Genomic DNA, 22,295 nt, shown 5'->3' on the forward strand with positions numbered 1-22,295 from the left:
AATGATTTACACCACCCTCTTAGGGAAAACACCACCATTCTTCCCCTTTGTGCTAATTTATTGTTTGGTTTGTGGCTTGCTTTTATAGTACCAAGTGGGGGCAGGTAGTCTACAGGGGTTCTTTTGCTTCATCCAAGTTTATTAGAGACAAAAGAGTTTGAAACCATCTAACCTTCCGGGGAAGAGTAGTCTGATTTTAAAGGAACATTTCTGACTTGTTTGGCCCTACTGAATGTTTCATGTAATGGCTGGACTGTTGCTAGGACTCAGATACACTGGCCTGTGGAATAAAGCACCATTCCTTAAGGGTCTTCCCTTTGTTCTGGGCAAAAAAGTACCTTATTAAAGGCTCCAGAATGTTCCCAGGCACTAATACAGGCATCTAGCCCTAGTTCCTGATTTGTCCAAGGTCCAGACAACCCAAGGGAAGGAGCTTGAATTTTATCCCTGATTGGGCTTCAGGCATGTAGTGATATATGTATGAGGAAGGGGTTAATGACAGAAGCCAGACACAGAGAGGAATAACCAAACCCTTAAGTGGGAAATTCCTATAAATGGGAAGGGGTCTAGTACAGCCTGAGGGTCAGCATCTTTTTGTGGGACTTTGTGAGAATGGACGTGGCCCTCCTAACCCACCCACCTGCTGGCCTGCCTATACTGTGAGGACGAGAGCACTAATTGGTAAAATGGGGAGACGGGGAGGCAGCATTGTGTCCCTGCTGGGACCCTCCTCTCTTCCCAGAATGCTGGCTGGTAAACTAGAAAGAATTTAAGTGGGTGTCCAAATACCTCTACTAAGGGACCATCTCTAAAAGAACTGGACACAAGGAAATGAAGTTGGAGGGAGAGATAAGTGGCCAAGACCAGGAGGCAGGCAGAAATAGAGCTTCAGATGCTGGTGGCAAAAATAACAGGTGCCCCCAGGAATGAGGCTGTCCTAGAATTGCAGGCAGCAGGCAGCAGGCAGCTGCAGTGCAGGCGGCATGGAGAGCGCGGTCAGCAGCTCGGAGTACAGCGAGAGTGGGTGGGCGCAGGTAGCATGGCTGTGGCTGGGCCAAGCAAGCGCGTGGGCAGCTAGAGCTGAGGCGTGGCAAGTTCCAGACTCTGGTCATATGTGTGCCACCCCCGCTCCCTCCTCCTGAAAGCCCTCAGAGCAGGCATTCTCAACCCTGGACTCTGTTAGAATGACTGAGGAGCTTTTACAAATCCCAGATGCCTAGGAACTCTGATTTAGTTACCCTGTGGTAGGGCCTGGGCTGCAATATATATATATATATTTTTAACTCTACCTAAGTGATTCTAATGAGTCACCAAACCTGGGACTCTAGAAAGACACTGGATGGGGAGGGGCTGAGGTTCTGTCATTTGACAGGTGGGGTTTTGATCCATCAGATAGAAGCCAAACTGTCCAGGTGACTTTATGTGGGGTGGGAACTGCACGCCAGTGGGCTTGAGACCCTTCTCCAACCAGGCTGCACACTGGAATTACCCAGGAGTTGTGCCCGGTACCTCCCCCAGGGATTCTGATTTAATTGGCATGGTGTGGGATGGACCAGGCAGCAGAGCTCTTTAAATCTCCTTAGGTGGCTTTAATGTACAGCAATGCTTGAGAGCCAGTCACTTGGGGGACATTAACATCACTCATGAGGTTCCCCTTTGGGATTCCCATAGACATTCAAGAGAAAAGGAAACTCTGGAAGGGATTTTACATTCTGTGTGAGTAGGTGGAGGTTCAGAGCCATCAGGATTTAGATGTTTGTACAAATGCCTTCATATTTGCAGTCAGGATGTTTCGGGGACATTACCCGGATAAGTATTTCCACAGTTCTTAGATCTGGGAAGGCAGTCAGACTGACAAGCCGAAGAGAACAATTGACAGACCCCCTTGTAGGGTGACTTGCTCACCTGTCTGAAGCAGACAAATGGAGGTTTCACTTTAAGATTCACAGATTCACTGTAGTGATCACAGATTGCAAAACTGTTGCACTACATAAAAAATGGTACTTCAACTAGAATGAGCTATTTAGGGGTATTTATTTTCACTACTTTCATCTTTTAACTTGGGAGAATGCAGATTTGATTAATATTTATTGAATATCTAATAGATGCCAGTCACTGTCTAAGGTGGTTTACTGAAAATTAGTATATTTAATCTTCATGACAACAACTGGTCAGTTAGGTCTTAAGAGCAGCTATTTTACTGAGGAGGAAACTGGCACACAGAGAGCTAACTCATTTACCTGGAATCATACAACAGATAGACCTGGATGGGTTTCGGACAGATTCCAAGTTCAGGGTTTTCTTCCCACCTCACCAAGCTGCCTTTCTTCCACCTCTACTTATTGACTTGAGTATCCCACAGTTTAACTTTCATTTCCAGTTTTAGTTTCGTAGGAGCATTTATTTGTGATGAATTTCATGAAATACCTTTGGAAAGTTGCTAAGTATACGATCCATATGAATCTAGACTTACCTACAGTATCCCATACTATAGATAATTCTAGGATAGAGAATTTTTTTCCACCTAAAATTATTTGAAGCCTCAATAAATAATATCTTTTTAGAGTCAATACTCTTGAGAATGTTGAAGTCAAATCTCTAATTTCTTCAGCTAAGGAGGTGGTATTCTTAAATGACAGTGATTCTAATTACTGTACTCTACCATGTATGAATTGAGAGAAGACTTGCCATGTCTATTTCTCAGAAGCTATGGCTAAGGCACACTTTGATAATTTTTAGAACTGTGTAAAAGAAAGTTTAATGTTTTCTATATGATGAGGTAGACGTGTAAAGAAGAATCAAACGTGTGTTTAAAGTTATAATCTATGTGCAATTATTGTACATATTTAAGAATTTTAGATCCCCAACCAGGGATCTAACCCATGCCCTCTGCATTGGACGCGCGGAGTCTTAACCCCTGGACCACCAGGGAAGTCCCAAGAATTTTAGATTCTTTAACATTCTCAAGAGCATTCGTCTTAGAACACCTTATTCTATTCACTGAATCCTTCCCCCACAAAGAACACATTTGTGTCATAAGTTATCAGTACTCTGAAAGCGCATATCACCATAAGGAACATACTCAACTACTTGGAAATAGATAGAAAAAAATGCTGTTTCCAAAAGCGTATATTAGTACTTAATTTCAAGCAATTTACACCATGTTTTTCAGAGTTAAGCAAAAAAAAAAAAAAAAAAAAAAAATTAAATTCATTGACAATGTTTAACTGGAAATGAAAATAAAACACCCAGGTATCATTGGCAGAAAGTGATAGGATTGAAGCTGACTCCAGGTTCTGCTTCTAACATGAATTTTTTGTTCAGAAACAGTATGTGCTAGTTGATTTTGTGATATAGAAAGTTCTATGACAGAACACTAAAGTCTTCTAAGCTGCCTTAAGACTTGCTCCTGGGCTTCCCTGGTGGCGCGGTGGTTGAGAGTCCGCCTGCCGATGCAGGGGACGTGGGTTCGTGCCCCGGTCCGGGAAGATCCCACATGTCGCGGAGTGGCTGGGCCCGTGAGCCATGGCCACTGAGCCTGCACGTCCGGAGCCTGTGCTCCGCAACGGGAGAGGCCACAGCAGTGAGAGGCCCGCGTACCGCAAAAATAAAATAAAATAAAAAGACTTGCTCCAATCTCTATGTTCGTTAATATCTTAATTTTACTTTGACTTGAATGTATATATTCTATGCCTTCTCAGCACTTTTAAGTGCTTTTAAGTGATTGATTCTTTGCTAAGTGTTTTCCTTGCTTGTGATTTATTATGATGATTTAAGTGATAACCCACAGGAGTTAAACTTCAGATCTGCTTTTAAAAGAGAGATGATTTCATTTCTATTGTTCATCCGAATATTCTAATGATTTAATGATTTATGCAATCAAAGCTCCTTTTTCTATCATTTTTTAAAAGGCCTCCCTCAACCTAGAAATTCCATTTGAAAAGAAAATGCTTTTTGATTTTAAATTGCAACAGAAGCTTCAGCTTATGCCACAGAACACAAAAGTGACTTTAAGCCTTTTTTTTAAAGTGAAATGTTAGTTGTACCATTAGTTTCCCAATGACTTAAGGGTTGCAGTTCAAAGAAAACCTCATGCCAAACTTATTTATCCCAAATATGTTTGTCTGACCTCACTGTCCAGCATCCCAACTCTTCCACCAGTTTCCAAATGTCAAGCCAAGCAACCACTGGGGTTGATAAAGAAACACTTACATCTACCCTGCTGGTCAGCACAAAAAAGTCAGAGGGATGCCAGGACCCCTAGCTCCGCCCTAGGAGTAAACCCGAGCTCTGTGGACCAAAAGAGTCTGGGGTCCCTAAATGAACCCATGATCTTTAACGTGAACAAATGATCCTCCTGCTAAAACATGCCCAGCACCTGCATCCAAAAAACATCATTGCCTGACCCTGGGGGAGTAGTAGTTCCAGGGTTCTGGGAGAGGTGCCCAAATGCAGTGGGCTCCTGGAGGAATCTGTTACCACAGGACTATTGAGAAATCCAGTTAAAAAATTCACATTTTACTGTCAGTCAACTTCAAAGAGTCACGCTTTACCTTTCAAACTTTGAACTAGGTGAACACAGAGATGATTGGATTTGTGGTTTTGCTGCACAGAAGTTACACATCATTTAAAATAATTTTTTAGAATTTTTTTTCAAGTGTTTAAAAGCACCAATAAATTATTTTTGTGTTTTTTTGACTTTCAGATTTACTTGATTCTTGAAACATTATTATCTTTTAATTACTATGAGCTGGTCTTGAGTTTCAAAGTATCATCTGACAACTGATTTAATTTTCAACGTGTAAAATATGGGCTTTCTTCCCACAAACATAACTGTTGGTTTTTTTTTTTTAAGTGAAATCTGGGAAAGATAATTATTACACTCAGTTTTTACCATATAAAATCTTTAATAAGAAAAGCTTTCTGCTATAGCTTGTGAATTATTCCAACTTGCAATAGATAACTCAATTTATTTGTAGATGCTTATGTTAAAAATTGCATTATATTTTAGACAATAGGTTAGGTGGACTAAACCCAGACATTTACTGCTTTACAGGAGAGATCTACACTATTATTTTTTGAAAAATATGCATAATAGCTCTTCACAAATGTTCACCTCATTAAAAAAGAAATGCCATTTCACTTTAGCTACAAAGACCTTTCCTTGACAAAGGCGCGTTGGCTACAATGGTCTGTTTGAAATATTTTTCTCTCTCTCTCAGATACATTTTTAAAATACCTCTACCTCCAGATGATTTGAAGATATATGATATTTAAATATGTAGGGTTTTATTCATGGTTATGCATCAGTAACACAACAAAGGTCAGCTTTGCTATGTTTTGCACGTGATATGCTCATATATCTGACTACTTCTACCTGTTTAGCCTCACTTACTGCACCTTCCCAGATTTCAGTGTGTTTGTCCTTTTCAAAGCATCCTCTGCTGGGTTAGAGCCTTGACTTTTTGAATTATTAACCCCTGCACAATGCCTCCCAGAAGCGAGAGAATACAAGTACTGAATTATCCTGTGTGTCTCCAAGTCAGTCTTCACACAACCTTGGCATCTGGGAAGCAGGGAAGGTAGGGCAACTGACACTGGACATGGGAGACCCGGGCTCTCGGCCTGGGTCTGCTCGTACACTTGTGATATCTCCCTACACCAAAGATTCTTTCTTTTACTTTTTACTATTTTTTAACTTACTATGTCATGGGCGATGTTCCAGGCCACGATATAGATATCCTTCATTAAAATGAGGCTTGTGGATATATGCTGAGCAACAATTACCTAGATCATTTGGTCTTGTTTTTTCCTACCATTTCTCATCATCTACACCCACATTTTGTATTTTATAGAGAGTTAAGCTATAAAGAGGAAATGAGAAGGAACCCAGTGAAGGAAGGTTTGCATAGACTGCCTCTTTTCTAAAGATTTTTCAGACAAGCTTCCCACATGTCATGTCCTCCCTGGTTTACTGCACTTCCAGCAGGAGGACGGACCGTGGACCACTTGTGGTGTGGGTTCTTTCATTCCCTCATCTGAGTCCCAATCCCCAAGGACAAGAAAAGGTTCCCTTACTAGTCTTTTGAAGAGAATCAAATAAGGAAAACTCAGCTGAATCCTCTGTGGGCTCAGGAGAGTCCAGAGCAGAACTCTCAGGAAAAGAGAAAGTTTGGGGATTGCAGTTTGCTTTCCTTGCCAAGAGAGCATTCAAAATCTCCAGAGGTCGCTGAGGCCAGGATACCCAAAAGGAGGCCTGAGGGGGTGAATCAGGTTCATTCATGAATGGGGATAATGATAGCTTCTTTTTTTTTTTTTTTAACATCTTTATTGGAGTATAATTGCTTTACAATAGTGTGTTCGTTTCTGCTTTACAACAAAGTGAATCAGTTATACATTTACATATGTTCCCATATCTCTTCCCTCTTGCGTCTCCCTCCCTCCCACCCTCCCTATCCCACCCCTCTAAGTGGTCACAAAGCACCAAGCTGATCTCCCTGTGCTATGTGGCTGCTTCCCACTAGCTATCTGTTTTACGTTTGGTAGTGTATATATGTCCATGCCACTCTCTCACTTCGTCACAGCTTACCCTTTATCTTTGATAAAGGAGGGAAGGATATACAGTGGAGAAAAGACAGCCTCTTCAATAAGTGGTGCTGGGAAAACTGGACAGCTACATGTAAAAGTAGGAAATTAGAACACTCCCTAACCCCACACACAAGAATAAACTCAAAATGGGTTAAAGACCTACATGTAAGGCCAGACACTATCAAACTCTTAGAGGAAAACATAGGCAGAACACTCTATGACATAAATCACAGCAAGATCCTTTTTGACCCGCCTCCTAGAGAAATGGAAATAAAAACAAAAATAAACAAATGGGACCTAATGAAACTTAAAAGCTTTTGCACGGCAAAGGAGACCATAAACAAGACCAAAAGACAACCCTCAGAATGGGAGAAAATAGTTGCAAATGAAGCAACTGACAAAGGATTAATCTCCAAAATTTATAAGCAACTCATGCAGCTCAATAACAAACAAAACAGATAATGCTAGCTTCTACTTCGTGGCATCAGAATCTGTAACAGAGTTCACCAGATAGCTGTTGATGAATGACGAGAATTGTGGTGAGGGTTAAAGAAGTTTTCACACACTCGTTTTTACAGCGTTTGTGGTACTTATATGCATTTGAGATTTGGCTTTGGTTATTTTGTTTTTGTTTTGTTTTATTTGTTTTCTGAGTGCTAGAATTAGGACTCATAATTACATCTTGCTGTTCAAGCTTCTGATCTGTAATAGAATTATCTTATTCCATGAAGTCAAATTTAAAATGCTCAAAGAAGCTCAGTTGACATAGGCAAATCATGGATCACATATAGCAATTTTTCAATGAACTTAGGTAGAGTAGCAACCAGTCTGAAGCTGGTTAGATCAGAAAACAGGTAGTGGGGAACGCATGTCTTGACAGAGCAGTGAGAGGCCATATCTGCCCTTTAGCTGCCTGATTCTTGTCTCTGTTTGCTGTGTGCTGTAACAACTCTTTGGATAGTGTTTTCAAGACTTCTGACAGACTTGAGAAAATGCATGGGCATTTTTCCATCTGGTCAGTAAGAGAAAACCTTGACCAGATAAAATAACTTGGATATTCTACCAACCATGATAATTCAGTTGCTTAGTAGCCACTTCTTGTTTATTAGCCACAAACCTCTCCATTCCTCAAAGGCAGGTATTCCTTCCCTTCTGCTTGCACAGAGTGCGTCACAGACTCAATAAATGCAGGCTGAAATAAACCATAAAGCTTAAACGAGGCTGCAGCTGCCTTCCAGGCTCTAAGAACAGGTGATACTCAGGCTAGACTCTTGGCAAGCACGACCCCGGATTTCTCATTCTCACTCCTCCATCCTGGAGTCATGGGGGGTGGCATCCCTTCCTCCCATAATAAATTTAAAACGAAGTATGGCACTCCTTGGACAGACTTTTCTTTTGAGAAATTAGCTAAAAATACAGCATCAGATATAATGTCCAATTTTTTTAGGCTTCCATTTTTGAATTCTTCCCTTTTTAATGTATATCAACTACTTTCTAAATACTATACAAATTTATATAAATATCAAATACTTTATATAAATCTCAATCTCTCCCTTGAAGCCAGTAACCATTCATAGGTCACAGAGTCCTTGGAATTGAAAGCTACGACTTCTATTTTCCTCTCTGTTAAAATGTACTTCGAGTTTTCTTAAGAGTTAAAAATCCCTGCTCTAGTGTGTTCAGTTCATCCAATATATAAAACTATCCAGCAAAACAGTGTTGGATCCTTCCAAAATCCACTCACAGATCCTTTTATGGGATGACATTCCCCAAACAAAACTTCATAATGCCCTTGTTTTATCCAAACCCCTAGAGAGGATTACATATCAAAAACAATTAAAACTTTTTAGTAGAAACGGGGCCAAAATGCTTCAGATGAATAAGAAGTCCTCTAGGTCTTTTCCAAAAGCCAATGAACTTGGACTTTTTCTCCCTCCTGTGTTTTTATAAAAAAAAATTTTTTTAAGTTTAACTTATGTTTTTCTTAACTATCTCAGTGTTGTGGTTTAGGCCATGGAAGGTTGACTTCCTTCCAGAAAGGCATTTCCCACCCTGAAGTGAGATACTGTGATTGTTGCTGCAGAGGCTTCTGGATCTGAACTTCAAGGAGTTAGGTTCCCCCAAGGGTCACTGCACCCTGTTCAGACGCTCTCTCTCCTCCCACCATGGCCCTGGCTCTCTCCTCATCTTTAGGATGCACATGTTCTCCTCCAGGCTTTTTTTCTTTTCCTTTCGAGTTAATGCTCTTGCTGGCTTTATATTTCCATTGTTTCATGTTGTTGATTTTCCCCACTTATGAATCATGAAGATTAACCAAAGTAAAGATAAAGTCCTGATTTACCACATAGTAAATACTCAAGAAATCTTTGTGCCTTTTATTTTTTTTAAGCTAAAGGGACAAGTTAAAGTATAGAAGGCACCTTCTTCTCCTTACCCACTCCTAGCCATGTTAGGACTCTTTACTGTGTTGGACCATATGAAACTGTGGCTATTTGATGTTTTCAACTACAGAAATGGCAATTTCGTACGATTCAACTAATACCATGCTGCTAAGCAGCTGGGCATTCTGTTTGCAAAGAATTCCCACGCTCATTACTAGGTGACCAACCAATGGTCCTGGTTAGCACAGCACTGAGGTGCTCCCAGGATATGAGGTTTCAGTGCTACAACAGGAAAAGACCCCAGCAAACTGAGACTAGTTGGTCACCCTAGTCGGTATACTACAGTCAAATGCTGCTTTCTGGGCTTCCCTGGGGGCACAGTGGTTGAGAATCCGCCTGCCGATGCAAGGGACACGGGTTCGTGCCCCGGTCCGGGAAGATCCCACATGCCGCGGAGCGGCTGGGCCCGTGAGCCATGGCCGCTGGGCCTGCGCGTCCGGAGCCTGTGCTCCGCAACGGGAGAGGCCACAGCAGTGAGAGGCCCGCGTACCGCAAAAAAAAAAAAAAAAAAAAAAAATGCTGCTTTCTGTGATTTCTTATTTCCTAAATGTGTAAAGAAAAAAATGTCCAAATTTATCGTAAAAATATAATCGTCAGTAAGATTTATTGAAGACCCACCATGTGCAGACACCTCAGTTAGTTTGTTTAATCGGGCAGGGAGTCTCTAGGATTGCTTTCCTTATATGAGAGCCGGCAAATTCTGATGCAATAGCGCTCAGCGTATACTAGCTAACAATGAAAAGACACAAGTTGTCAAGTTTTGTCAAGTGTCAATTAAATACTTTTCGCTGTACTGGATCCTACTGTGCTCTAATGCGGCTAATATGTTGAGTTAAAATGATAGTCTGTTAATCTTATGTTGAGGTGTAAAAAGGAATGACAGAACATATTTCATGCTATCTATGAAAAATGGTGAAAAGCAAAAACAAACATGAAAATGTTAAATCTGTGAAGGGGAAACACAGGTCATCACTGTTCTGGGTATATTTGCGGATTCCAAGTAGATTTGCCTAAAACTACATGGAAGGAGTTTTAGAACTGGAAATGTGAAAACCTAGTTTAAAATAAGAAAGTATCTCCCCAGATAACCCTGGTCCCTAATACGGGGTAGATCTGCTTGAAATGAATGCGACAATTGTCCACGTCCACCTCCATAGTTCCGCAAGGGTGCCCAAGCCCCTCACCGCACAGGAAGCTTGATATATATTTCAACACGTAAGATAGCATATACTTTGCACTGAGACTTCCTTACTAAGTTCAAGACCCTTACAATGGCTGCCAACTCCTAATATTTCAAAGACTGTCTACGTTAATATCTTTCAAAGCCCCAAACCTTGGCAAGGAACAAAAATTGTTTTTGAATCTGCTTCAAGAATTAATATTAGAGAATAGGAGGTTTTCCTCTCAGCAAATTGAAGCTGAATAAATTGTTCTCTGTCTCCTTAGAAATGGAACTGATTGCTGGAGGTGAGCGCGGCTGCGAGGGGGCAGTGCAATGCTGGGGAGGGCCGTGTGTGGGCTCAGAGGGGCCTTTGTTCTCTTAAATTATTGGCAGATCAGTTTCTTTAAACCCAGTGTAGATGCTCAAATACAGGAAGTAAGTATATTAGCTTGGAGTTACATTAAAGACAGCTGGAACTGCTGGACGATTACTGCCTATTTTCTTTGATTACTGCGTGCCCACAGAGCAGCCTGCTCCCAAGCATTCCTGGGCGGCTGCGCACGTCCTCGCCACTATGACAGGTGAATTGAAACAATCCTGTGTAGACCTGCATTCGGGCTATTCCTTGGAACTAGACAACAAGCCCAAGAGACATTTCCTTGTGGCGCTTCTGACGACTGCTTTGTCACTCCCTGCCCCATACAAGCAGGGATTCTGTGGTTTGATGGTTTGGTGTCGTTCCCCCTGTGGACTTAAAAGACCCAGACTTCAAAGCCACTTGCCCAAAGCTTTTGGTAATGGCTTTGACTTTGTTATTTTTTCTACTTATAAAAATAACATAATTCTTGTAGTATACCAGTAAATATAAAACAGAATAATGAGAGTAAAAGAAAATCTTACTCCCTAAAAGCAACCACTGTAACTGCTAATACTTTGGCTTTTTTTTTATTTTATTTTTTTTTTTTTTTGCTGATCTGTTGCAAACTGCTTTTCTTTCAAATCATCACTTCTCTTTGTCTTTTAGAATATCATTGTATTCCCAAAGAACCAACACAGTTTCTCCATTCCTGATCAGAACAACTAATACGTATTTACCCACAATTCCAGGATTTACAAATGTATGCTAAGAATTCATTGCATATTACCTGAACTTGGCATTGTTTTCTGCTAGTCTTTCTTAGCTATTTTAATTTAGTCAAGAATAAACTGTGTGTGCACAATTTTGTATCCCGCACCATCTACTTGACAGTTACAAACTAAGCATCTCCCATTAATTTTAAGTCTTCTTTGTTTTGTCATTACTGGCCAAATAGATGTATCTAGATCCATCTACTTTTCTTCTCTTACAACCTGTGGATTTTTATCATTTCATTCTTTCTTATTTATATATCAGATTAAATCAGATGCCACAACAATTTATTGACAGCATCTAAGTGAAAGGGTATGTTTTAAAGGGATAAAATTGTTCTGCATTATAGACCCAGAAATATGCTCTTAAGGTTGTAATGACATTTGAATGCTAATTCCTAAAGTAAAAGAAGAAATGGTTCCCCAAGAGACTCACAGAGCAAAGAGAAGATGGTAGGGAGATTTGAAGGACGAGATTCATATGCTGCTTCAGCATTCTAGAGAAAGCATCCATCACTAAGCTGACAGAGCCAGGGTCCTTACTGGTCACTTGCTATGTGACCTTAAATATGTCACTCAACAATCTGAGCCACAGAGGCTTCATCTGGGAAATGGGAGAAATAATACTTACCTCACGCAGGGACACTATTTAGCATATAATCGACGCTTGTTGGAGCTCTGTCCTTACTATGCAAGATGAGGTCTTTTTCATAATGGATTTGTGTGAATTTAAACAATATAAAAGTAGAGAAATGACATTTTCAGAAGCCTTAAAAATATAAGAACCAGTTCCTTAACTGCATCCTCCTTTAGCTAGCAATTTTTAGAACAGGTAGCCATATTTTGCCTTTGACATCTGTATAGCATTCAGTATACTTTGTTCATCTTGGTTGAGTATGGATATAGATCTCAAGAAATCTAATTCCATTAATTGGTCATAATGATGGGCACTCTGGAAACCCAAACGATTAGTATAGATAGAATTCTAGGGTTTTGTTTCAAAAAATGTATGCAAAAACTGATTTTAGTACAGTCAAACATTTTCGAAACAACTATATACATAGGAAGAAACAATGTGGCCACCACACATTCTTCCCTGATTATTAAAGCTGATCCACTTTCTTCTCTTTCTGCACGTTCTCCAATCCCATGCCACCCTTGCATTCAGCTTGACTTTGATACCTGAGACTATTAGTTGGATGGGGAATCTATTAACCTTGGTCCCTCATCTCAGTTCAGCCTCTATCCTTTTCCTCTCCTGTGAGAGCAGGGACTTGGATCTCCTCAGGGACTTCAGTCATCTTCTTCCCCCCTGTGTCTTCAGCCTCTCCATCCCTTCTAGCTATTTCTCCTCAGCACAGTGTTTTTCATCATAGACGACAGCTACATTCTTCATCAGTCCACCTCTTTACTTGGTTTCTCTGAGACAGTCGGTCCCCCGCTGATCTGCCTCCTCTTCCCTTTTCAGTCTTCCATCTGCTCTGCTAAGGCAGCCATTCCCTGGACCACCCAGGGAATTCCCTGGTGGTCCAGTGGTTAGGACCTGGCACTTTCACTGCTGTGGGCCCAGGGTTCCATCCCTAGTCCGGGAGCTAAGATCCCGCAAGCCACAAGGTGAGGCCAAAAAAAAGAAGAAGAAAAAAAAAAGGACCCCCAATATCACGTCCTTTCGGCATATCAAAGAAATGTAACATTATTGTTAGATTTCATTGTTTGACTTGGGTAAAGGAGACATCTATATTCAACTCTTTCTTCTTTTTACATAGCTTATGTGGCCGAAGTAAAAATAGATATATGTACCATAAATATTTTGTTTCTTTCTCATTACCTTCTTACCTTAGATATGCACAATACACACAATCTTGTCATGATTGGTTGTCTTTCAGCGATTAATAATTGAGAATCCCTATGTGCTAGACATTGAGGGGATTACAGAAAAATATAATGATAACGGTTACCCTTCATTGAGCCCCTCATGTTTGCCGGAAGGTTTACATAACAACAATGTTGCACAGTAGGTATTAAATTCTCCAATTCTACATGGAATAATGTTGAGGCCTCAAGTTTTCAAGTTCACACAGCTTGCAACCAAAGAGCTGGGATTCAAGCTGTGTCTTTATAACTCAACACTTTCTTTTTATGACTCGACAGTAAGTATAACAGTTCCTAAGAGGCACAAATTATTAGGAGGGGTGATTACTGGGGTTAGCTTTGAGTTTTGATAAAATTAATTATATGGGTTTTTAAAATTTATTCATTTGTTTTTCTAAAAATTAAGAAAACTATGAAGTTCTGCAAAGTTTGAGTTTTGTGAAAAGTAATAATAAGTCACTCCTATCCACATTTTTCATTTTAATTTACATATCAATTTTTTCCTACCTTATGAAATCGTGCGTTTTGGAAGCAAAGATAAGCATTATATGAAAATACATTCAGAAAAGTTAAATGCTGGCCTTTCGCTGGTTACGCCTAAGAGCTGTAGAGTAGGAATTTTTACATGATTCAGGACGTGTTGAAGCTGTGTCTCCCTGACAGTTCATTAATTATTGACATTTTCTCTTTTTCTCTCCATGGAATTCTGGGACTAGAAGAGACCCTGTTATGTAGCCCCCATATGAAAATAAGCAATGACCTGAGAACCAAATGAAATCCGGGCAGGCCCAATGAGAATCAGGAGGTGTGGGTAACGAGAGGCAGGCAGTTGGCCTAATGAGAAACTTTACAGATGCTGTTTCTTTCTATTACCTATTTTCTATTTTTCAGGGTAATCTTTTAGGTTGTGTTTTACTGAATTTTTAAGCATATTTTCACTTATGCTTTTTTATATTCTTATAAGTTTCCAATGTAGTGAATATAATGGCATGAAGTGGCAAGATTGTGCCACAGTGTAAGTAAATATCCAGGACAGTGTTAAAGTAACACAGGGAAATCCTTGTTAGATCTGGTTGTTTCTATGCCACCCTGGTGCCCAGTCTTTTCTGACCCTGGAAGCTGGTTATAATTGGAGGGAATACTAGATGCTTCAGGTCTTTCTTCTAGGTCAGGAAAGACAAGAAAGGATGATCTATGAAGACTCAGATGAACTGACAATATGATGTAGAGGTGGAGTTTTATGGCTGTTTCCAAAATCAATGGAAAAGAGAGCTGGGACCAATTAAATACCTGTCATGGGCATACAAGGGAGAACTTGTGGTGCACATACTAGGTTTTGACCATTTCTATGTAACAAGACTGTAAATTTCTCTATCCAACTATTATTTCCTTGAAAATAAGAATTATGCTTTATTTCTTATTGTATCCCCAGTGACTAGCACATCTTTAACATAAGGCAAACAGTCAACCAATATTTGGAAATAAATGGGAATTGAAGTAAGAGGATACAAATAATGATTTTGAACTATTTTCAAGTCTAATTTCCAGGCTAGACTTGTCTCCTAAATAGTTCTTACATGTGAGCTACTATATCTACAATATCTCAGAAAACATTGGTGGGTTCTAGGTGGGGAAAGATGTATCCCCTGAGAAATTGAGACTTCCGGCTTGACCTTTTGAGAGTTTATGGTTTAAATTTATATTGCCTATGATATCCACAATACCCAAACTTAAAAAATAAATTTAAAATGTGGTCCAGGTTGGAAATATGCCTGGAACAACTGGCAAAAACAAAAACAAAGCATTTTTGGCAAGCCACATTCTAGACAAAGGCCACAAAGATGTCACCTCTGTTAAAACTCCACCATTAGCTCATAGAGAAAAATTAAAAACACACAAGGAAACAAACCACCATGAGAGACAGCAGGAATAGCAAACAATAGAACTAGACCTCAAGATTTTGATACAATAAATAATTGGATAAAGATTATAAAAATTTATGTTCAAAATATTAAAGAAATAAAAGATGGAACCAAAAATGAGAAAATAAAGGAAATTATTAAAATGAGGCACAAACAGATCAAAGCACTTTAAGTTATTGAAAGGGCGTACTAACAGAAATTCATTTTACATAAGATATGTATGTTATAATAGAATGCATAACTTCCAACCCAGCGGGAAATAAAGAAGGAAAAAAGTCAATCAATACAAAAGCAGGCAGGAAATGGGAACAACAACAACAACAAAACCCCCAAAACATAGAAAAGTCAGAGTAATTTGAAAGCAGACAGTAGAAATAAAATCAAATACATTAATAGTGAACAAAACTGTAAATGGACTAAACTCATGAGTTAAAAGGAAGGGACTTCCAGATTTAACTTAAAAATTTTTTTATTGAAGTATTATAGCATATGTAGAAGAAATACATATAAGTGCACAGCTTGCTGAATTTTTGTGAGCTGAACTCAACTGTGTAAACAGCACCCAGGTCAAGGAGCATTATCAGCACCTCAAAAGCCTCTCTAATGCCCCTTACAGTCACCTCCCTGCTCTTCCCCAAAAGAGTAACCACTATCTTGACTCTAACAGCATAGATTAATTTTTCCTTTTATTTCAGAAGACTTCTAAAGTACAAAAAATAAATAAAGGAAAAGTTTGATCTATTTGACTTCACTAAAATAAAGAACATTTGTTCATCAAAAGACATCATAAAAACAGGAGAAAGGCTAGTCATAAACAAGAGAAAATATTTGCAATTTGACATATAACTACCAAAGGATCATATATTCCAGAATATATAAAGAATTCCTACAAATCAATAAGAAAAAGATAAACTACTCATTGATTTGAAAACTAGACAAAGATATTAGATATTTCATATGAGAAGAAATCCTAATAGTCATCAATATATCACAAAATGTTCAAATCAGTGGTCACATAGGGAATTCAAACCATAACTACCAGGTTGAAAAAAATTGAAATATATAATTGAGTGGTTAAGAATACAGACTCTGGAGTCAGCCTAGCTGGGTTCAAATCCCAGATCCACATACATAGTTATTTGGTCTTGGGCAAGTTACTGTACTTCTTTGGGCTTTGGTTTCCTCATTTATTAAATGAGGCTATTAATTCTTCCTACCTCATAGAGGCATTAACCTCATTAGGATTATTTTATTTGTTTAGGCCAAAATCTTTGTGTCATCTTTGACTGCATCTTTGGCCTTCAGCAAATCATCTCACTTCTATTTTAAAAACATATTCAGAACATTCTCTCCTCTCACCAGCCCCATCACTGCCACTCTAGTCAAGGTTCACTGACATCTCCCACCTGGACTATTACAATAACCATCAGACTGGCCCTTCTACTTCATCACTGGCTTCTATTTGCAACACAGTAGCAAGAATGATGGTGTTAAAGCATAATCAGAACCATGTCACTCTATTGCTCAAAACCCTCCAGTGCCTCTCATCTTCCCCAGTAAAAGCCAAAATCCTTCACTAAGTCCTTCAAGTTCCTAGATCACCGTGTTCATGGTTCTCATTCTGATCTCTTGCATTCTACTTCTCTGTTCCAACCACACTGGGTTCCTTGATATTCTTCAGAGCCTTTGTGTTGCTGCTAGCTCTAATCGGGCTGCCTCTCTTCCAAATGTCTACCTGGCTTGCATCTTCACTTTTTTTTTAGATCTTTACTTTGTCTTTACTTTAAGTCAGTAATAGTTTCATTGGACACTATCTAAAATTTCAACATCCACCTTGATAATTATTTTTCAGCCTCCAGTGAGTGGAAACCAAAAACCAAAAATAATCTGGAGCTATTGAAATTTCTGGGACAAAGTCAGTGAGAAGAAGGGGGGTTCAGCCAACACACTAAATGACCCTACTTTTTCCTACTTAGCTTCCTGTCTTGGCCACGTGGCACGTCAGATCATTTCTGACCTCTGCACTTTCCCTCTCAATATTTCTCCATCAGGCTTGCCCTCTCCTGGGGGGAGGGGGGCTCGTTAACTCTAGCCTTCATTCTTGCAGGCAAGAGCATCAGGACTTCTGTCTAACAGCTGTGGCTCTCATCTCCCTGACAGCAGAGTGAACTCCTTGGAGGGGAAAAAAAAACCTTGATATTTTATATCTCCCTTCCTGCTTTATTTTTTTAACCTTAGTTCATATCACTAATATGCTATATATTTTAGTTGTTTATCTTGTTTAATGTCTCCTCTACAGAACTGAAGTTCCAAAAGGCAAGTGTTTTTGTCAGTTGTGTTCATTACTGCATTTCCAGCACCTAGAATAGTGGCTGGTACATAGTAAGTCCTCAATAAATTTTGTTGAGTGAATGTATAAATGAATGAATGAATGAGTGAATGCCTAGTTTGGGCAAGAGTGTGGAGCAACTGGAACATTTACACATTGCTGGTGGGAGGGTAAATTTGAGAAGCAATTTGACAGTACCAGTAAAGCAAAAGATTGATGTCCCTTCTGACCTAGCAGTTCCACTCCTAGTCGATACTCTCTGGTTAAGTGCTTCATACCTGCATCAGGAGACAGGTACAAGAATAGTCAAAGCTCCACCGTTTGTAAAAGCAAAGAACTGGAAACAACCCAAATGTTCATCAACGGTAGAATGGATAACTGCATTTCCATTTCTTATATCATATAGCTGGGAAAATGAATGAATCAGAACTATAGCAAAACAACACGATGAATCTCAAAAACAAAATGTTGAGCAAGATATTCGATGTGATTTCATTTATATAAATTTGAAAAACATAACAACAAAATAATATATTGTTTAGAGATATTAAGATTTGCAGAAAAAGTATAAAGAACAAGGCCATAAGGTACACAAAATTTAGGATAGTGATTACCACAGAGACAGAAAGGAAGGGATGGGATCACAGAGGAGCAGAGAGCAATTCTGAACTGTAAAGGCCATGTCCTTTTTCCTTAACAGTACGGGGAATGTGTAGACATATGTTATATTATCTATTTTTATATTTCATAGTTATAAGTATTCCATATTGTCTACTCAATATATAACAAGAATAATTTTAAACAAAAATCTAAAGAAAATGGTTAAAGAAAAAGATAAGCTATTCATTGAACAGCAATTCCAATTGGTCAATAAACATGAGAAGTTGCCCAAACTCCCTATTAATCAGGGCTACAAATAAAACGATAATAAGATAATATTCATGAGGTTGACAAAATTTTTAAAAGTTGACCAGGCTAGGTGTTTTAAGGTTTTAGGGAACCAGATATTCCAATAAACTGCTCATGAAAAGGTAAAAAATATACTAATTTAGAGGGCAATTTTGTAGTATCTATTAAATTAGTCATGTGTAAACCTACAACCAGCAAATTTTTTAAATGATACTATATTTTCCTTCAGCATATTTTCAAAATAATACTGTTTTTGAAAAACATGTACAAAAAATATATTTTAATGAGAATACCTTTCTAGATAAAAATAAACTACATGGGATGGATGTGGGAGGAACCAGGGGGAATAGTCAAAGGGGACTCTATCATCTGAAATGTTCTAATTATTTCTAAGCATATTTATGTATTGTTTGTTTAATTGTATTTAATTTTACAAAAGAAATACAATTAAAGCTGCACATCAAAATTTGCAACTAATTAAATGTAGTACTGAAATGAAATTAGAGCTTTTATATCCTTTAATGTTTATGTTAAAAACTACAAAGAATTTAAATTTAATGAGTAAAAATATCAGTTTAAGAGTTAAGAAAAGGAACAAGCAGAACAAGTCCAAAGAACAAAATTAAGTAAAAAATAAAGGTAAAAGCAGTCAAAAGGAAAGAAAAGAAATGGAAAGCAAAACTACAATAGAGAGGATCAACAAAGCCAGAAATTGTTTCTTTGAAAATAACCAATAAAATAGACAATCTGGATAAGGCAAAAAAACCCCAAAATTAACCATGTTAAAAAAGAAAAGGAGGACATTACCATAGGTGCTGTGGAGGTTAAAAAGATAAGAAGATGTCATGCACAATCGATGCAAATAAATCTAAAAACTTAGGTGAAAAGGAAAATTTCCTAGAACCATATAACTTGCCAAAACTGTTTGAAGGGGCTCCCCGTTTTTTGTTTTCCGTTCCCCTCCCCCTCCCTTCCCCGTCCCGGACGACTGGATCCTGAGGAGACAGCTGCAGTGGCAGCTGCTGAGTTCTCGGTGAAGGTGTTTCATTTCTCCCATCCCCTTCTCTCCCCACCCCATCCATTAATGTTACTCTTTTGAAGATTCTTCATTGTCAAGCTGCCAAAGTGGAGAGTGCGATGGTAGAAGCGGCTGCTTCTCGTTTCAGTGCTTCTTCGAGCGGAGGAGGAAGTAAGGGTGCACCTCAGCACTACCCCAAGACTGCTGGCAACAGCGAGTTCCTGGGGAAAACCCCCGGGCAAAACGCTCAGAAATGGATTCCTGCATCAAGCACTAGACGAGATGACAACTCCGCAGCAAACAACTCCACAAATGAAAAAGAATGACATGATGCAATCTTCAGGAAAGTAAGAGGCATACTAAATAAGCTTACTCCTGACAAGTTTGACAAGCTATGCCTTGAGTTCCTCAGTGTGGGTGTAGAGTCTAAACTCATCCTTAAAGGGGTCATACTGCTGATTGTGGACAAAGCCCTAGAAGTGCCAAAATATAGCTCACTGTATGCTCAGCTGTGTCTGCAATTGGCAGAAGATGCACCAGACTTTGATGGTCCAGCAGCAGAGGGTCAACCAGGACAGAAGCAAAGCACAACATTCAGACGCCTCCTCATTTCCAAATTACAAGATGAATTTGAAAACCGAACCAGAAATGTTGATGTCTGTGATAAGCATGAAAATCCCCTCCTCCCTGAGGAAGAGGAACAGAGTGTCGTTGCTAAGATCAAGATGTTGGGGAACGTCACATTCATTGGAGAACTTGGAAAGCTTGATCTTATTCATGAATCTGTCCTTCATAAGTGCATCAAAACACTTTTGGAAAAAAAGAAGACAGTCCAACTCAAAGATATGGGAGAGGATTTAGAGTGCCTCTGTCAGATAATGAGGGTAGTGGGACCTTAGTTTAGACCATGAACGAGCCAAGTCCTTAATGGATCAGTACTTTGCCCGAATGTGCTCCTTGATGTTAAGTAAGGAATTGCTGCTGCAGGATACTGTAGAGTTGAGAGAACACCACTGAGTTCCTCGCAAGGCTTTTCTTGACAATGGACCAATGACAATGGACCAAAGACAATCAAATCTGCCAAGATGCATTAAAAGATCTAGGAGTGTTTATTCCTGCTCCTATGGCTCCAGGGATGAGAAGCGACTTCTTTCTGGAGGGACCGTTCATGCCACCCAGGATGAAAAGGGATAGGGACCCACTTGGAGGACTTGCTGATATGTTTGGACAAATGCCAGGTAGTGGAGTTGGTACTGGTCCAGGAGTTATCCAGGATAGATTTTCACCCACCCTGGGGCGTCATCGTTCAAATCAACTCTTCAGTGGTCATGGGGGACACATCATGCCTCCCACACAATTGCAGTTTGCGGAGATGGGAGGCAAGTTTATGAAAACCAGGGGCTAAGCCAACTCTACCATAACAAGAGTCAGGGACTCTTATCCCAGCTGCAAGGACAGTCAAAGGATAAGCCACCTCGGTTTTCTAAGGACAGCTTAATGCAGATGAGATTATCCTAGGCCTGCTCAGTCTTTCCTAATGAATAAAAATCAAGTGCCAGATAACTGTGATTCCTCCTAGTGCACAACCACCACGCACTCAAACACCACCTCTGGGACAGACACCTCAGCTTGGTCTCAAAACTAATCCACAACTTATTCAGGAAAAGCCTGCCAAGACCAGTAGAAAGCCACCACCATCAAGGGAAGAGCTGCTTAAATTAACCGAAACTGTTGTAACCAAATATTTGAATAGTGGAAATGCAAACGAAGCTGTCAATGGTGTAAGAGAGATGAGGGCTCCTAAACATTCTCTCCCCGAGATGTTAAGCAAAGTAATCATCCTGTCACTAGACAGAAGTGATGAAGATAAAGAAAAAGCAAGTTCTTTGATCAGTTTACTCAAACAGAAAGGGATAGCCACAAGTGACAACTTCATGCAGGCTTTCCTGAATGTATTGGACCAGTGCCCCAAACTGGAGGTTGACATCCCCTTGGTGAAATCATATTTAGCACAGTTTGCAGCTCATGCTACATTTTGGAGCTGGTGAGCATTTCAGAACTAGCTCAACCACTGGAAAGTGGCACCTGTTTTCCTCTCTTCTTACTTTGTCTTCAGCAGTTAGCTAAATTACAAGATTGAGAATGGTTAACAGAGCTTTTCCAACAAAGCAAGGTCAATGTGCAGAAAATGCTCCCAGAAATTGATCAGAATAAGGACCGTATATTGGAGATCTTGGAAGGAAAGGGACAGTTTCTTACTCCCACTCCTCCAATTGGAGAAGGAACTGTTAAAGCAAATAAAGTTGGATCCATCTCCTCAAACCATATATAAGTGGATTAAAGATAACATCTCTCCCAAACGTCATGTAGATAAAGGATTTGTGAACATCTTAATGACTAGCTTCTTACAGTACGTTTCTAGTGAAGTAAACCCACCCAGTGATGAAAGAGATTCTTCCTCTGCTTCCAAAGAACAGTTAGAGCAGGAAAAATAACTGCTTCTTTCCTCCAAGCCAGTAATGCAGAAATTCCTTTATGATCACGTTGATCTACAAGTCAGCGCCCTCTATGCTCTTCAGGTACACTGCTACAATAGCAACTTCCCAAAAGGCATGTTACTTGACTTTTTTGTTCACTTCTGTGACATGGAGATTATTGAAGAAGAAGCTTTCTTGGCCTGGAAAGAAGATATAACCCAAGAGTTTCCAGGGAAACGCAAGGCTTTGTTCCAGGTAAATCAGTGGCTAACCTGGCTAGAAACTGCCGAAGAAGAAGAATCAGAGGAAGAAGCTGACTAAAAAAACCAGCCAAAGCCTTAAATTGTGCAAAACATACTGTTGCTATGATGTAACTGCATTTGACCTAACCACTACGAAAATTCATTCCGCTGTAGCATTTTCACAATATTTAAAGCGGAAGCACGTCA

General features: G+C 39.5%; 1 protein-coding gene and 1 pseudogene across 1 annotated transcript in view; both read left to right on the plus strand.

The window, feature by feature from the left end:
- Positions 1–22,295, plus strand: part of SLC9A9 (solute carrier family 9 member A9) — a 563,642-nt gene that overhangs the window by 312,985 nt on the left and 228,362 nt on the right. The window lies entirely within an intron of this gene.
- On the plus strand, positions 984–22,230 carry LOC102994365 (eukaryotic translation initiation factor 4 gamma 2-like; annotated as a pseudogene).

The sequence above is a fragment of the Physeter macrocephalus genome, chromosome 1 (assembly GCF_002837175.3).
Source record: "Physeter macrocephalus isolate SW-GA chromosome 1, ASM283717v5, whole genome shotgun sequence".
Classification (NCBI taxonomy): domain Eukaryota; kingdom Metazoa; phylum Chordata; class Mammalia; order Artiodactyla; family Physeteridae; genus Physeter; species Physeter macrocephalus.